Source organism: Quercus lobata, chromosome 6, assembly GCF_001633185.2.
Source record: "Quercus lobata isolate SW786 chromosome 6, ValleyOak3.0 Primary Assembly, whole genome shotgun sequence".
Taxonomy (NCBI): domain Eukaryota; kingdom Viridiplantae; phylum Streptophyta; class Magnoliopsida; order Fagales; family Fagaceae; genus Quercus; species Quercus lobata.
The window spans coordinates 8,048,264-8,063,084 of NC_044909.1; positions in this window are offsets into that span (position 1 = coordinate 8,048,264).

Sequence of the window (14,821 nt, forward strand, 5' to 3'; positions counted from 1 at the left end):
CCTCAAGAGTTACATCACCTGCCAAAGAAGAAAGAGTGGAGGTGGAAGGAATGGTAGGGGCTGGAGGATCCGTCATCTCGGTTCGCGGCCGCTTCAGTCAAAACTGGACCTCACTCTGCCGAATAGAAGCTATGCTGATGGCAACCATGACAGTATAGAGAGGAGAATCAAGAATAGGGATAGAAAAATGGCGAATGATTCGTGTGATAGCCGAAGGAAAAATGAGCTTATCACAAGTTGTTGTATACCTATAGACATCTATGATAGAGATAATGAAATGAGAGGGAAAGTCTATGGAAAGATCCTTTAAGAGAGATAACAAAAATCGAGCACGAGACTTTGTGATGGAGTTATAGTGAGACAATGGAGTAAGAACAAATGTCATCACCATATTAAGGAATCTCGGACCTTTTGCAAAGCCCGAGCATGGAGTGTTTTGATGCCTACCCCATATGGAAGGCGTCTCACAGAAGTGAGACAGAAGCTTCTCTTTGGACACAGTCCTTAGACACTGACAGCTGAGATAGTCAGGATGCACTACCCGCGGGACGTGTAGTATCTCGGATATAAGATCTGGAGTGACTACGATACATGTACCTCGGAGTACCATAGTAAATTGAGGTACAGAGATATCAATATCGTGCATATTGGAGTAAAACTCCTGTATGAACACGATGGGACACCTCAATGGTATCTCACAAAGAGATTCCCATCCCTGAGTGTGAATGACATCAGGTAGAGCAGTGTCGGCAAAATCCGATAGAATCAAATGGTGCTCCGGATGAACGCAATGATTAGAAAAGTTCTCAAAGAGGTCCTAATGGGCCTTCTCATAATGGAACCAAACGTGAAAAGGGGGAAGATCAATAGAAGAAGATGACAACCCGGAACAAAAAGGGTTTCGAGTTGGAGTAGATTTGTGCTTGGGTGCCATGCGTAGTTTATCCAAGAGAGAGAGAGAGAACACACAATTACAACCCAGAACAAAGAGATAGAAAAGAAAGGGTATGTATGCATGAAATATGCATGAACATGTGACGTGCTAAAAATAATTGCATCATGGGTTCAATCAATCCAAACCTAACAGCACACAATTTTCAACAATCAAACATACATCTAAATGCATGAAACATTGTGAAAATACTAATGGAATGCAATGCATGATCATATAACATAAAATAAACAACACCCAACCCAAAACTTTCACAAAAATCTCAAAAAATTTCAAAAACCCCAAGAGTTTCGAAAAGAACCCAAAAACCTAGGTCTAATGCGTGAAATGCATGAGAAAAGAGGGATTAGACGTTCATACCACAAGATTGAAGCTTGATTAGGCCGAAAACTTGAAAGGAGTAGAGATTAGAGTGAGAGGAGAGTGTTTGGAGGGAGAGAAAAGAATTTCTATCGAGAGAGAGAAGTGAAAATGAAATCTGATTTCGCGCTGAAGATATATATAGAAATCGCATCTCGATGGATCAAGGAGCTGTTGAGATCTATCGAGCAATAAATCTCGACAAATATGAATCTATGCTGTCGAGAATCTGTTGACGGCGAAAGTTCCTCGATGGATCGAGATTCTATTAAGATTCTATCAGCCAGACAAAAAGTTTCTCGATGAATCAAGAATCTATCGAGAAGCTATTGAGACAAAGTCTAGAAAGCTCGATGGATCGAATATGCGATAAGATCTGTCGAGAAAAGAAGTCCAATGGGCTCGATAGATAGGAATCTGTCGAGGATCTGTCGAGAAGCTGTCGAGCTTGATAAAAAGGAGTTTTTCAAAGAGAGGAAAAACACAAAGAGATGAATGTAAACAAGCAAGCTGTTCAAACATAGATCCAATCAACATGTTAAGCTCTCAAAAACATTTCTCAACAAAAACAATGCAAAGCATTCATAGATCCAAAACACACACACACACACACAAAACAAATCTAACCAATTTTATATTTCAAAAACAAGTTAAGACAGTTTAGTGAGCAAACAATAACACATGTATCCATTGTGATGGCTAAATCACATTGTACCTGCACATGTATCAAAAGTGGCCAAGAATTTGCATGTTATGTGTGAAGACATAGCAAGAGTGCATAAGTGTCTCATATTATGATGATTTGAGATATGAGAAAATCAATTTAACTTACACACAATCATAATTGCTTGATGGTGACTATCACCTTCTATGTATATCCTATAACTCTCACATCTCTTAGAAACACGCTTGCAACCATATTTAAAAGCATTTTGATTCTTTTTGCTTTTATATTCTTTGCATTTTTCATTTCTTTTTGAGCATATCATGCATGGGTATATAAGAGAGAGAGAAGAAGAAATACCCAATTATGTTAAGCCATAAACATCACAATTTTGCTATGCCAAAGCATACAGATGTTATTCATGATTGGCTGGTTTTAGTGGTGAGATGGTTATTTATGCTTTTCTCTTAGGATTTTTTAGTCATTCTTGCCAAAAAGAGTGATATAAGTGTTAAGTATAAGAAAGTACTTAATCGTACTCATCACAAATACGAGCCACAAAACTCATTTGCTTAGTTGTGCATTGAGATGCTCATCTAAGTTACAAAAGATACAAAGTTTAGAAAATTTTGTATCAATGGCCATGCAAAATACACAAGTACCAATGTATACAAACACACACTGTTTTTGTATTTTTCTGATTTTTAAAATTTTTTTTTGTTTTTATAAAAAAAAAAATAAAGCAAAAACTAAAAACAAACAAACAAAAACATGTTAAACAATGCAAAGTATAAAACTAGACTGACTTAAAAACAAGAAAGCAAAACACACAAGTAATGCAAAAACCATAAGGAGAGAGAGAGAGAGAAAAAGTGACTGAATCACTTTGAGTATTTTTCCTTCCACACCTTGGAAGAACATTTCCTTTGAGTGAACCTTTGATCCGGTGGTGAGGGAGAAGAGTTGAAACCGTTCAAGTTTGAAAGGAACACGAGAGCCTTAAGAAGATCTCCAAGAGAAGTAAAAGAGGATGAAAACTGATTCTGGTTTCCGGCCGAGATCATACTGTTATTTTGTTGAGTGGCTAACCACTTCTAGCAATTTGGACGAGTATGCCCAAAAGCTCCACAGTGATGATAGAGATGCGGCTTCTTCGGTTGAGACTATTTATTATTAACCTTCTTAGTCCTAGGGTTTCTAGTCTCTTTCTTTTCAAGTTTTGGGGGTGCACCTAAAATAGATTTGCCCGTGTCTACGTTCTCACTAGCTATATTAGTTTTACATTCATTGTTCTCATAATTATCATTATTAGCAAGTGAGACAAACACAGTATTACTAGAAGAGGCAATATTAGGAGAAAAGAAATCATACCTCAAGCCGGTTCTATCAGAAGCAGATTTTTGAAAGCTAAGCATCTTATTGAGTTTTGCATTAGAAGTCCTCTCCCGTTAAACTCTAACCTATAACATTTTTGCTCCAAGCTTCTTTGTCTTTTCAGCAAGAAAGTTGTTCTCGAATCGCAAAGCGCCAATGGTTTGACTTGCTTCATCAACCTTTGTAGAGAGCTCTTCTCAATCTAGCTCCACATCATTCAACTTCTTAGTGGCCAACCTATAAAGTTTCTAATGCTTCTCAGAAACCTTGTACAACTTAGTATAAACTATATGGATGTCATCTTGTTCATTCATTTTCTCAAACTTAGACTCCACCAAGTCCTCTTCTTCATCTACCTCTTCAACAATCCCCTCAGTAGGATTTTTTGTGACAGTGAAGGCATTCAAGATTCCATCGTCATTATTATCATCTGAATCATTCTCAGGTTCGATATCACTCAAAGTAGCAGCAAGGGCCTTGCTTTTTCCAATAGTCTTGAGATATGTTGAACATTCTTATTTCATATGTCTAAAACCTTGACATCTGAAACACTTTGGTCCAAAGGGAACAGTGTACTAACCGCCTTCATTAGCATCCTTCTATCCTCTGTCTTGGCTCTTGAATTGAGAAGAACTAGATTGCTTTCGAATCCTTCTACATTGGTATTCTTCATAAACTTTTTAAATTGCCTGGTGATGTAGGATTTCATCTTGAAATCTTCATCATCGGAAGACTCATCAGTCTCCTTGCTTTTGGCCTTCAATGCCATACTCTTGCTTTTGCTTCCTTTCCCGATTATAGTCAAACCTAATTCATAGGTTTGCAAGTTGCCAACCAGCTCCGTCAAAGGAATAGAGTCAATATCCTTTGATTCTTCAATGGCAGTGATCTTGGCATGAAATCTTCCAGGCAGAGACCTTAGCACATTTCTTATAACCTTGGGTTCAGGAATGGTTTCCCCAAGATTAAAGGCAGGGTTAACTATGTCTTTTAGCTTGGCATAAAACTCGTCAAACGACTCATCCTCCCCCATCTTAATCCCTTCAAAGCTCATGATAAGCCTTTGAAACTTTGAATCCTTAACAGTCTAGTCCCTTCATAAGTTGTCTAGAGGATAGTCCATGCTTTCTTAGCAGCTTCAGTAGATGATATCTTATAGAACTCCTTATTTGTGATCGCACTGAATAAAGTATTCAATGCTCTGTTGTTGAAGTTAGTCGCTTTGATCTTGGCATTATCCCAATCAACCGACGCTTCCTTTGGCTTAGTTCAACCAATCTCCACAGCTTACCACACCTTCTCATCTAAAGACTGCAAGAAAATTCTCATACATATTTTCCAGTATGCATAGTTAGTAGTATCAAATAAATGAGGTATAATTAGAGACTGTCCTCTATCCATGACAAATAAGGGTCAATGGATCACACAGCAAAGATTAACCTTAATCAAACTGTGTCCACTCTGATACCACTTGATAGGCTAAGAATGTATTGACTCATTTGGTAACTTAATCAATTAATTTAGCCAAGTGAAATTAATTAGATTCAATTACATGCAATACGCGTGGTAATACAGACAAATCACCAACTAAGTTAAATGCAGCGGAAAACAAATTTGATACAGGTAATTTGTTTACGGATGGGGAAAACCACCGAGGCAAACCCCCACCAGGTGAATTTAAGGTCACCACTCCCGAGAATCTACTATTATCAAAACAAGCGGTTACAAGTAAAAGGAATCCCAGTACCTAATACCAACCTAAAATTGAACCCTTACCTCAATTTCCAATTGGACTTGTAATGTAATGACAATCTCTCTTTTCAATGCACGACTTCTAGTACGTGACTAACTAATTGATGCACGGATCCAAATATGTGACTAACACATAAACTAGAGGAAGATGTTGGCTTCAAAGTTTTTCAGTTCATCCAACGATGAAGATCATGAAGCTCCTTGGTTACAAAACCCTTAGCGCAAAGATACAGTAGCTTCTACAAGGAATATGATGAACTAGGACAAATTCTGTCTCCGGTCACAATTTGCATGCATAATCAATTTGCATTGAGTTGCATCACTTTGCATTATCTTTGACAGCCCTTAATTAAAATAATCCTTATATATGTCTAGGTTTGTGAGAAAAGAAATCATACACAAATACACATGGATATACGTGAAATTAGATCTGGAAATCTGAATTTTGTAATTCATGACAAATACAGCTTCTATCGAGCTACTGTTGAGCATCAACATTAAACCTCGATGGATATGGATTTGTCAAGCTATCTGTCGAGATTTAATGAACAACACTTCTTTGCATGTTTCTTTGACAGATTTGTATGATTTCAATACTAAACTTGAACTTTTGTTCCTTGAATTACTAAACTTATCCTAGATCTATTCAATTACAAATAATGTGCATTTTACTAAATGATTAACTAATATACATAACATATGTCTCTAACGACATCAATGTGAATGCTCTAACAAGTTTAAAACTTTAAATCCAATCATGTCAAGTTCGCTTTCTTTTTTCTTTGTTCTTTTTTCTTTTTTTGAGAAAAATGCCAAGTTGACTTATATATCAACTCTTAGCCAACTTTATTTCTTTTAAATACATTACTCTTTGCCAGCTTGTTTGAATGAATTTATTTGGGCATTTAGTTTGTTGCACGAAGTATTGAGTGCTTCCTAGTGAATGAAGCTAGAGTGTCAGTAATCTAATAGGCTGAGAGCGTAGCTGTCCAGTACGTGAGAGCGACAGGTAAGTTGGTGAGTGATATTGTGTACGCTATAAAAGCCTACTGTGTTTCAGTGAGCGAGCAAGGCATTGCCATGTCTAACTACTGGGTGGAGCTTGTGTCCAGTGGCCAGTGCCACTGGACACAAGCCGGACCCCTAGCTACTTCTAGTAAAAGTACTATCCGTACTTGTGTAAAATCTATCCGTACTTGTGTAAAAACAGTACCTTGTCATTTCACTTTCATAATACGTACGTACGTTTTATTCACTATGTATTCTGAATAATGTTTAGAAATGCAAAAATTTCACTATCAGCGTGACGGTAAGTTATGATTGAATTACAGAATTAGTACCACGACTTTTGCATTATCCATGAATGATAATACCATTGTTTAATAATTGGGATTTACTTATTTAGGATGTTAGGGCATATATTAATAAATTTTTTTTATAATTTTTTTAAAAAAATATTTTTTGGGAACGAAATTTTTTCTAAAATTAGTAATTAATGTATGCTTTAAGGATATATATTAATTGAACTCATCATAATTATCATAAACTGTTGTGAAATAGATTGCGAAATATTTTGTCCATTTACACCAATTGATTTAATGTTCAATTTAAAGTCTATGTTTATTAAATCCTCTCTCTCTCTCTCTCTCTCTCTCTCTCTCTCTCTCTCTCTCTCTCTCATATAATGGATAAGAATCATAAGATAACAAACTTTGTATCAATATATAACCTTTGAAGTTTGAACTAGTTGTTACTATATTTGCTCTCTTATGCAATAGGAACACCATTTTTTTCTCATAATAAGAGAGAGATATTTTAACAATTTTTTCCCACTTAAAAGAATTGGATAGCATTTCTCAAATACACTCTACTCATATATATATTTTTCTCTTTGAAATGATTAAATCTTATTACACATTTACAATTGCACACACTCCCTTAAAATTAAATATATATATTTTTTATACAAGATATAAATTCTATTTTAGTTTAATCTAAGTGTATATTTGTGTGAAGTTCTTTTTTGGAGACTTGAACCCCAACTCTTGCCCCCTACACCTTACAAACACTTATACTTATGGAGTGATCATCGCACCAAAAGTATGCGATGGTCTTAAAATTATATTTTCGGTTAACTAAATCTTGTTACACATTTATTGTTGCACACTCCCCCTTAAAATCGTATTTTCAGTTAACGTGTCATTCTATATTCCGTACACAAGTTGTATAACACTATAACTATCACCCCTGCCACTTGCGGATAGAAGTGATTATTACAAAGGGCATGTAGTGTGGGATTCATTCATTCTTTTCTTACCGAACACATTATAATCCTTCTTGCTGCTGCATATAGTTGAAACTTTGTACGTGGATTGGTAACTAGTAAAAATCTAATGGTTTGTGCCCCAAAAGAAGGACCAAAAGTACGAGAGGGTCACTCACTCTTCTTCTCAACTCTCTCAACCATCCAATCTTAATCAAAAAACCCATCCGTGATGAATCTTTGACTAGTACCTCCCTTTCTTCCTAGATTCACTTTCACTGTTTCTTAACAAGACATATAGTAATTAGTTATTACATTATCCAAATCCTCACCCTCCATCCAATAAGAAATTATAGTTACTCACGGTTAATCACGTTATTTATTTATTATTTTACTAAAAAATTTCTATCAGTTTAAAATTTTTGAGTCATTTTCTTTTTAAATTATTTTCTTGCCATAAACTAACTTTTTAATTTTAATCAAAACAAAGTTTGAAGAGAAACCCTTTAAATTCTTTATATATCTTTATATTAAGTGTGAATTTTGAAAATTTAACCATTGGATTGCATATTCTTATACTCACAAAATTTCAAAAAAAAAAAATATCAAAAATCAATTGCTATGTCATTAAAAAAATGTTAAAATTTCAAGTTTTGTGATTTAAAATTGTGTATAAAAAATAAATTTACTAATAGAATAGTAAATAACATCTAATTTGAAAAAAAATTTGATATGCATGTTAAGAAAATAAAAAACATGAAATTCAACGGTTAGATTTTCAAAATTTATACAAAAAAAGAGATATACAAGAAGTTTAAAGAGTTTATCTCCGAACTAGTTTGAAGAGAAGCGTTATCATTTTAAATAGGTGAAAGTTTTTTTAGTGAAATGATAGACAAGTAATTAGCTGAGCAATTTATAATTGGATAAAGTTTAACTACAAAAATGATTGTAGCCTAAAACTATAACATTACTCAATAAAATAAACATTACTACATATTTTAAAAATCTAACCGTTGAATTGTATGTTCTTTACGCTCTTAATACATATGTCAAATTTTGTATCAATCAGATATTATTTACTATATAATTTATAATCTTATATTTTATGCGTAATTTTAAATTACAAAATCTTGCAATTTAATAAAATTATTCATTACATAACTATTAATCTTTAATTTTCTAAAAATTTTGCAAGTATGAAAGATTTAAAATAAAAATATAATCTAACGATAAATTTGTCAAAATTCACCTCTAATAAAAATATATTGAATAAGATTATAATTTAAGGTTACATTGAATTTTACAGCTAAACTTTATCATTTATAATTTCTCCCATCCAACCTCCTGGTATCCATAATTATACGGTGCTCCGCGATTCACGTTCATATCTTTGACAAGTACTTGATACATTAAAAAACGGTAACTACCGTGAAAGTTTTAATATTAAAAATGAAAACTCAGTAGTAGGACAATTGAGGTCAGCAGGGATTGTGTACAACCAATAGTGATAGACTGATAGTCTAATAGATCGACACGTTCAAACATGGGGTCCCTGTGGGATTGTTAGTTTTGATTGTGTGGCAACAGTATCCACGTGTCTCGTCTGTCTACTACGTCCTCTATTCTCATTGTAGTCCAAATACTAGGTTTTTGTGGGACCTTTCCCAGGTTACCTGTCAATGACTTATTGGTTGACTCTAAAATCGTCGGCCTGTTTTCCGGATTCTGTTTATGTGTGTAACAAGGGTCTCTAAACAATTTCATTCATAGTGTTTTTTGATCAATATGACCGAAAATTTGATCCAAAAAAGTTCAATATTTATGAAATTATATATGCGCACACACACACGTACATACATTATAATAATTTGATAGTTATAATAAGAGAATTTGAACATTTGCCGTTTTTATGAGAAACAACAAGAGATACTTATTATACTAAAGAAATTATATTGGCGAAAACCACATTTTTGTTTCTACATTTTCAGACGATTCTCACTTTAGTCCCTAGATTTTATTTTTATAACTTTTAGTTTTTATTTAGAAAAACTTCATCCATTTTAGTCCTTTTCATCAGTGCCCTAATGGCAAAATCCTATGTGACAGACGGAACGATTAAAATAATAATAATAATAAATTTATTTTGGCATTAAAAAATTCCATGTCAGTATTTAAATTAAAAAAATTAATTTATTAATTTTAACTAAATAAAAAAATTAAAAACCAAAAATCATATGAATTGAGATCTATATGTGTCTTAAACAAGAACACAAATCCAGACATAACACACAAACACACTCCCTTTCGTTTCTGGGTCTTTCTCTTTCATTTATACTCCACACCACCACCCTATCATAACTTACTTAAGTTAACCTCAAAATCAAAACCCTCCATTTTCTATTAAAAAACACACACACACACACACACACAAACACACACATCGACCAGAAAAGCCCGAAACTTAAAAAAGCTCTCTCTCACTCTCTCTCTGACTCTCAATTTGGACTCTTAGGTTTTCAATTTCTTTCACTTCTTTTCTCTCTCTGTGTAAATCGGACACATCTAAGCAAAAAAGTATCCTTCTCAACAAAATTTTCCAAACCTCAAGGGGGTTTTGAAGAAACTTGCAATCGCCACTCCGATCTCTCTCTCAATGCGAGAGATTGCCACATGGATCAAAGCCTTCAAGCAATGCCCCACTGTGTATTTTCCCGATGAGACAACCCTAGCCAATCAAGCCTTCTTTGCCGAGTTTCCTCCCCTCTCCGCCAGCGTCTTCAGCAAACTCACCCGCGGGATTCTCATCCAGCTTCTCAAATCAACGAGGGCATCGCCATGACCAAACGCTCTGTCGAGAAATTGTTCAAGTTCATCGACTCTTTAGCAACCTCATGCGTGTGAGTACTTGCTCTCGCCCTCCATCTCTAGTTTCTACTTTTCTTGGACTCACCCACTCAATCTCCCTTCTTTGATCTGTGATGGTGTGAGGGTTTGGGTTGTTTGATGGTTAATATATCTGAGCTATGGTTGAAATTGGTTTTAGGGTTTGGTTGTGATGGATCTGGGTTCAGTAGTGGTGGATCTAGGGAAGAAGAACAGGAAAAGGAATGGAGATTTTGGGTGTGGCCTGTTATGGGTCTTTGATGATTTTGTTGGGTTTAAGAAAATGGGGATTTTGGGATTTATGAATTTTTATTTGAGCTAAAATTTTTGGGGTTTTGTTGAGGGCCATTTGTGGAAGCCCAGGCAGACAGAAAAGCCCAATAATTAAGGCTACAAAGAATTGACAAGATAAATAGCAAAAACCTCATTAGGCTCAAGCGGCAAGAATAATGGATCATAGGCCCAACAAATAAATAAATGAGTCTTGAAGAAGCAAGCGGGCTCAAAGAAGCCAGGAAAGAAAGAAATAGCATCCCATAGGCAGTGTATGAGGTAAAAAAGTGAGAAAGGGCCACTGCAGGCCCAAGGCAATGCAAACTAAGAGAGTAAGGGGTTTATGGCAGGCTCATGAATCCCAAAGATAAGAATAAGGTTATTGGGCCGGGGAAGCCCAATGAAGTTAGCAAAAAGCTCATGGGAGTGTGGAATTAGCAAACGGGCCGAGGAAGCCCAAAGAAAGCAATCGGGCCGAGGATGCCCAAAGGAAAACCCAAAGGGACATAGGAGCCCATGAGTGAAAGCAAAACAGTGCCCATAACAGGCCACTGAGGAAAGGGATAAACGGCTGGCCCAAAAAGGGGTCTAGCAGGATTAAGTTATTACGGCAGGAATAACATTTCAACGTAGCAGGCAATAAAGAAAATCAAAAGTGGGCCAAAGAAATGTAAGGCCCATCATCATACGAAGCCCAGCTCCTGAATGGAGCGGGAAACCAAAGAAAAGCCCACATGAAGGGTCAGGAAACGCAGACGGAGAGTCTTCAGATCACGGCAGACGCATGAGCAGTAGGCAGACTCTTGGACATATCTGAAAGGAAAGCACGCGCAACACCTTGGCACCACCAGTCTGTACCCAGCCAATATAGGACATGGTGGGGCCATGGGCCAAAGGTAAGAGGTAAAGGGGGTATGATTTGGTGGTGGGGAGAGGGGAAAAGATCTATTTTGCGGTTCTTGCCCAAACCCTTTTGGGAGGTACGTCCTGCTGGGATGATAGACCACCCAAAAGAGGCAAGTTTGAGGGGGAACCGTTGGATGCATGCCTTGAGAGTAGAGAGAGAAAGCATTAATACCGTGGCAAGAAGAAGTATTACGGTATACAGAGGAACGAAACAAACCTGCCTCTGTCTGGTAAGGGTGGATGTCGCACAGACCTGGTGGTCGGCAAGTACGCCTAGACCAGACAAAGGCGGTTAAGGGGCAAAACAGTAAAATATTAGTCGTGGCAGGCACTATAAAAGGGCCCTTGCTGTGCCCTGAAAGGGGGATAAAAAATAGAGCATTTTTACGTGGTAGAAAGAAAAACAGAGTAAAAGAAGAAAAGAAAAAAGATAAGAAAGAAAAACAGAGAAGAAAAGAAAGGAAACTAGGGAAAAAGGAGAGTTAGTTCAATGGGCATGCTCCAATAGATCGGTTTCCCTCTCTCCCCTTTCAAATCCTACTTTCTTTCCAAAAACGTAAACAAGGACTCTTTCCTTTTGGGCAATAACCATTCAGGTCCGACTCCCTCAAAGCCATTAATCCCCACGGTAGGATCTCTTTTCTAGGGGATTATTTGCATTGAGAAGAGGCGTTCTCCCCTCTTTGACTTTGTTTCGACAGACTAGATTTAAAACTTGATTTATGCCCATTCTGGATTAGTTTATGTTATTTTCTTTCTCCTTTACTTTTCTTTGTGTAATGACATTATTATAATTGTAATCGTGCTTCATAAGTAGGGATTACGTAGTCATTTATTTAAATAGTCAAGAATATTATTGTACGGCACCGAGATCCCAGGCCCATACAGGCCCTGGGCCCAGGCCCATATCGGCCTTGGGCACAGGCCCAGCAGAAAGGTCCAGTTACCCTGCGCCCTTCTTGAAACTTCCTTAATGAAAAAAACAAGTTTTGGGTATTGAATACCAAGAGGTGATCGGTTAAACGCTCCCGGTCAAGCATATGAGCCGTGCCCGGGAAAATCGTGATATGCACGGGAAACTGAGTTGCCGAACATAATCGGTCAAGATGGAACCAAGTTCCAAGACCATAAATGCTGCACCGCCCTCTCACCTAAACATCCACTTTAACCAGATAATATTGGACCTTTAGTAGCATTAACGGTGACTGTAATCATAATCTCCCCACTAACCTTGGCTATAAATAGAAGAAAGTTGGGAGAAGAAGGGGTTCAGAAAAATTGAGAGAAAACAGTCAAGTGAGAAAGTATTAGCTAAGAGTTGCTTTGAGTCTCTCTACCGAGAATGACCCAGAGTAGGAAATCGTCAAGCCCACTACAAATAAATTGTGAGCCCAAGTGATTTAAGGCTCAGGAGTCTCATACTTGGTCCCTACAATTATGTTTTTATTATTATTATTATTATATCTTCTTGCCACAACTCGTCTGCAACAGTTCTGCTTGCCGCAAGTTTACTCCTGGCAGACAAGGTATAAGTTTGTGCACAAACCGGCCCAAGTTGGGTTACAATTGGACCGGCCTCAACTCCCTTATTCAGAAATATTCGGGCCCATCACTGCAGGAGACAGCTCAAACCTAATACACCATACACGAAAAAAGGCCCCTACAGGTTTTTTCTGTGTTTGTTTGTTAAGAAAATGTAAGTTTATGGGTTTGTTGGAGATTGGTTTGTTTACTGGGTTTATGGGTTTGATTTGCTAGAGAATTCATTGTTGTATGGCTGATTAGTTATCCAATTATGGACTTTGTGAAAATCATGTGGATTAGTGATTTGCTGGAGAATTTGGCATTGAATGATTGTTTGTTGGTTTTTTTTTTTTTTTTTTTTTTATAATAATTTTTGGGTTTGTGTTCTTAGATCTGGGTTTGTGTTCTTGTTTAAGACACACTTAGATCTCAATTCATGTGATTTTTGGTTTTTAATTCTGTTTTTAATTTTTTTATTTAGTTAAATTTAATTTAATTTTTTTTAATTTAGATGCTAACGTGACATTTTTTAATGCCAAAATAAAATTTATTATTATTATTTTTATAGTTCCGTCTACCACCTAGGACTTTGCCATTAGGGCACTGACAGAAATGACTAAAATGGATGATGTTTTTCTAAATAGAGACTAAAAGCGGTAAAAATAAAGTCTAGGGACTAAAGTGGGAATCGCCTGAAAATGTAGTGACGAAAATGTGGTTTTTGCCAATTACATTTTATCATCATAAACTATACCTCAAATTATGCTCTGCATCTTAAACTTTAAGAAGCACGATTATCACCATAAATTATAAATCATGTTATACATTACACCCCGCTGTCAATTATGTCGTTATCTTGGATGACATCACGTAAAAAAAACTCAATTTCCCCTCTTCTCAATTCCAAAAAAAAAAAAAATTACACTTTACCACTCTAAACTATATTCTCAATTACACTTTGTACCCTAAAATTTAGTTTTCTATTCAAAATAACGGCATAATTAACGACGAAATGCAAAGTGAATACAGGTTATAGTTTAAGGTGCTAACTGTGCATTCTGAAAATTTATAGTGCAATGTGTAATTTGGGGTATAGTTTATTGTGATAAAATGTAATTACCCTTAAACTACTAGACTCTTGACAATAATATTTTATTTGTGTACATAAAAAAAATGATATGATAATGAATATAATTAATGTCCACATTAATAAGAGAAAAATAAATTCCTTAATCATTTTTTATTTATTTTAAAGCTAAATATTAATATATAAAATGAATGTTGTGGGGATCGTTCGATTAATGGGCCCGTAGGGTTCAGAATTGGTTCAGAATTGTTGGGCCCGTGGCCCATCCAAGGCCGTATACCCGTCCGAGGACACCACGCTCCTCGGCAGTACGCGTCCGAGGACGATAGCGTCCGAGGACGATCAGGACGTGGTCTCGCTGCGATCAGATCTCAGAATTAGGTCATCGCAAAAGATAGAGTAGCCGACTAAAGATGAAAGAGATAAGGCAAAAAAATATCTGAAACTACAGCTGCCTCCGCATTAATGACCTCTCAACCAACTCTCTGGCCGCATTAATGTGGAGGTGATACCTGAACAGTAGGGAAGCAGCCTTACAGCTGCCCATAGGAAGTTCCAGGAGGTGCCAGATGGGACAAAAAGAAATCCTCCGGACACAACCTACACGGGTGCGGCAAGGATGGAGCGTAAAGGGGGGTATATAAACTAAAAGAAGAACATGAAGAGAAAAAAAATAAAATAAAAAAAAATAAATAAAGAGAAGAACGGAAAAAACTAGAAAGAGGAAAGCAAGAGAAAAAAGAGAGGGTTGCACTAATCTCTAAAGGAAAACATTCGATA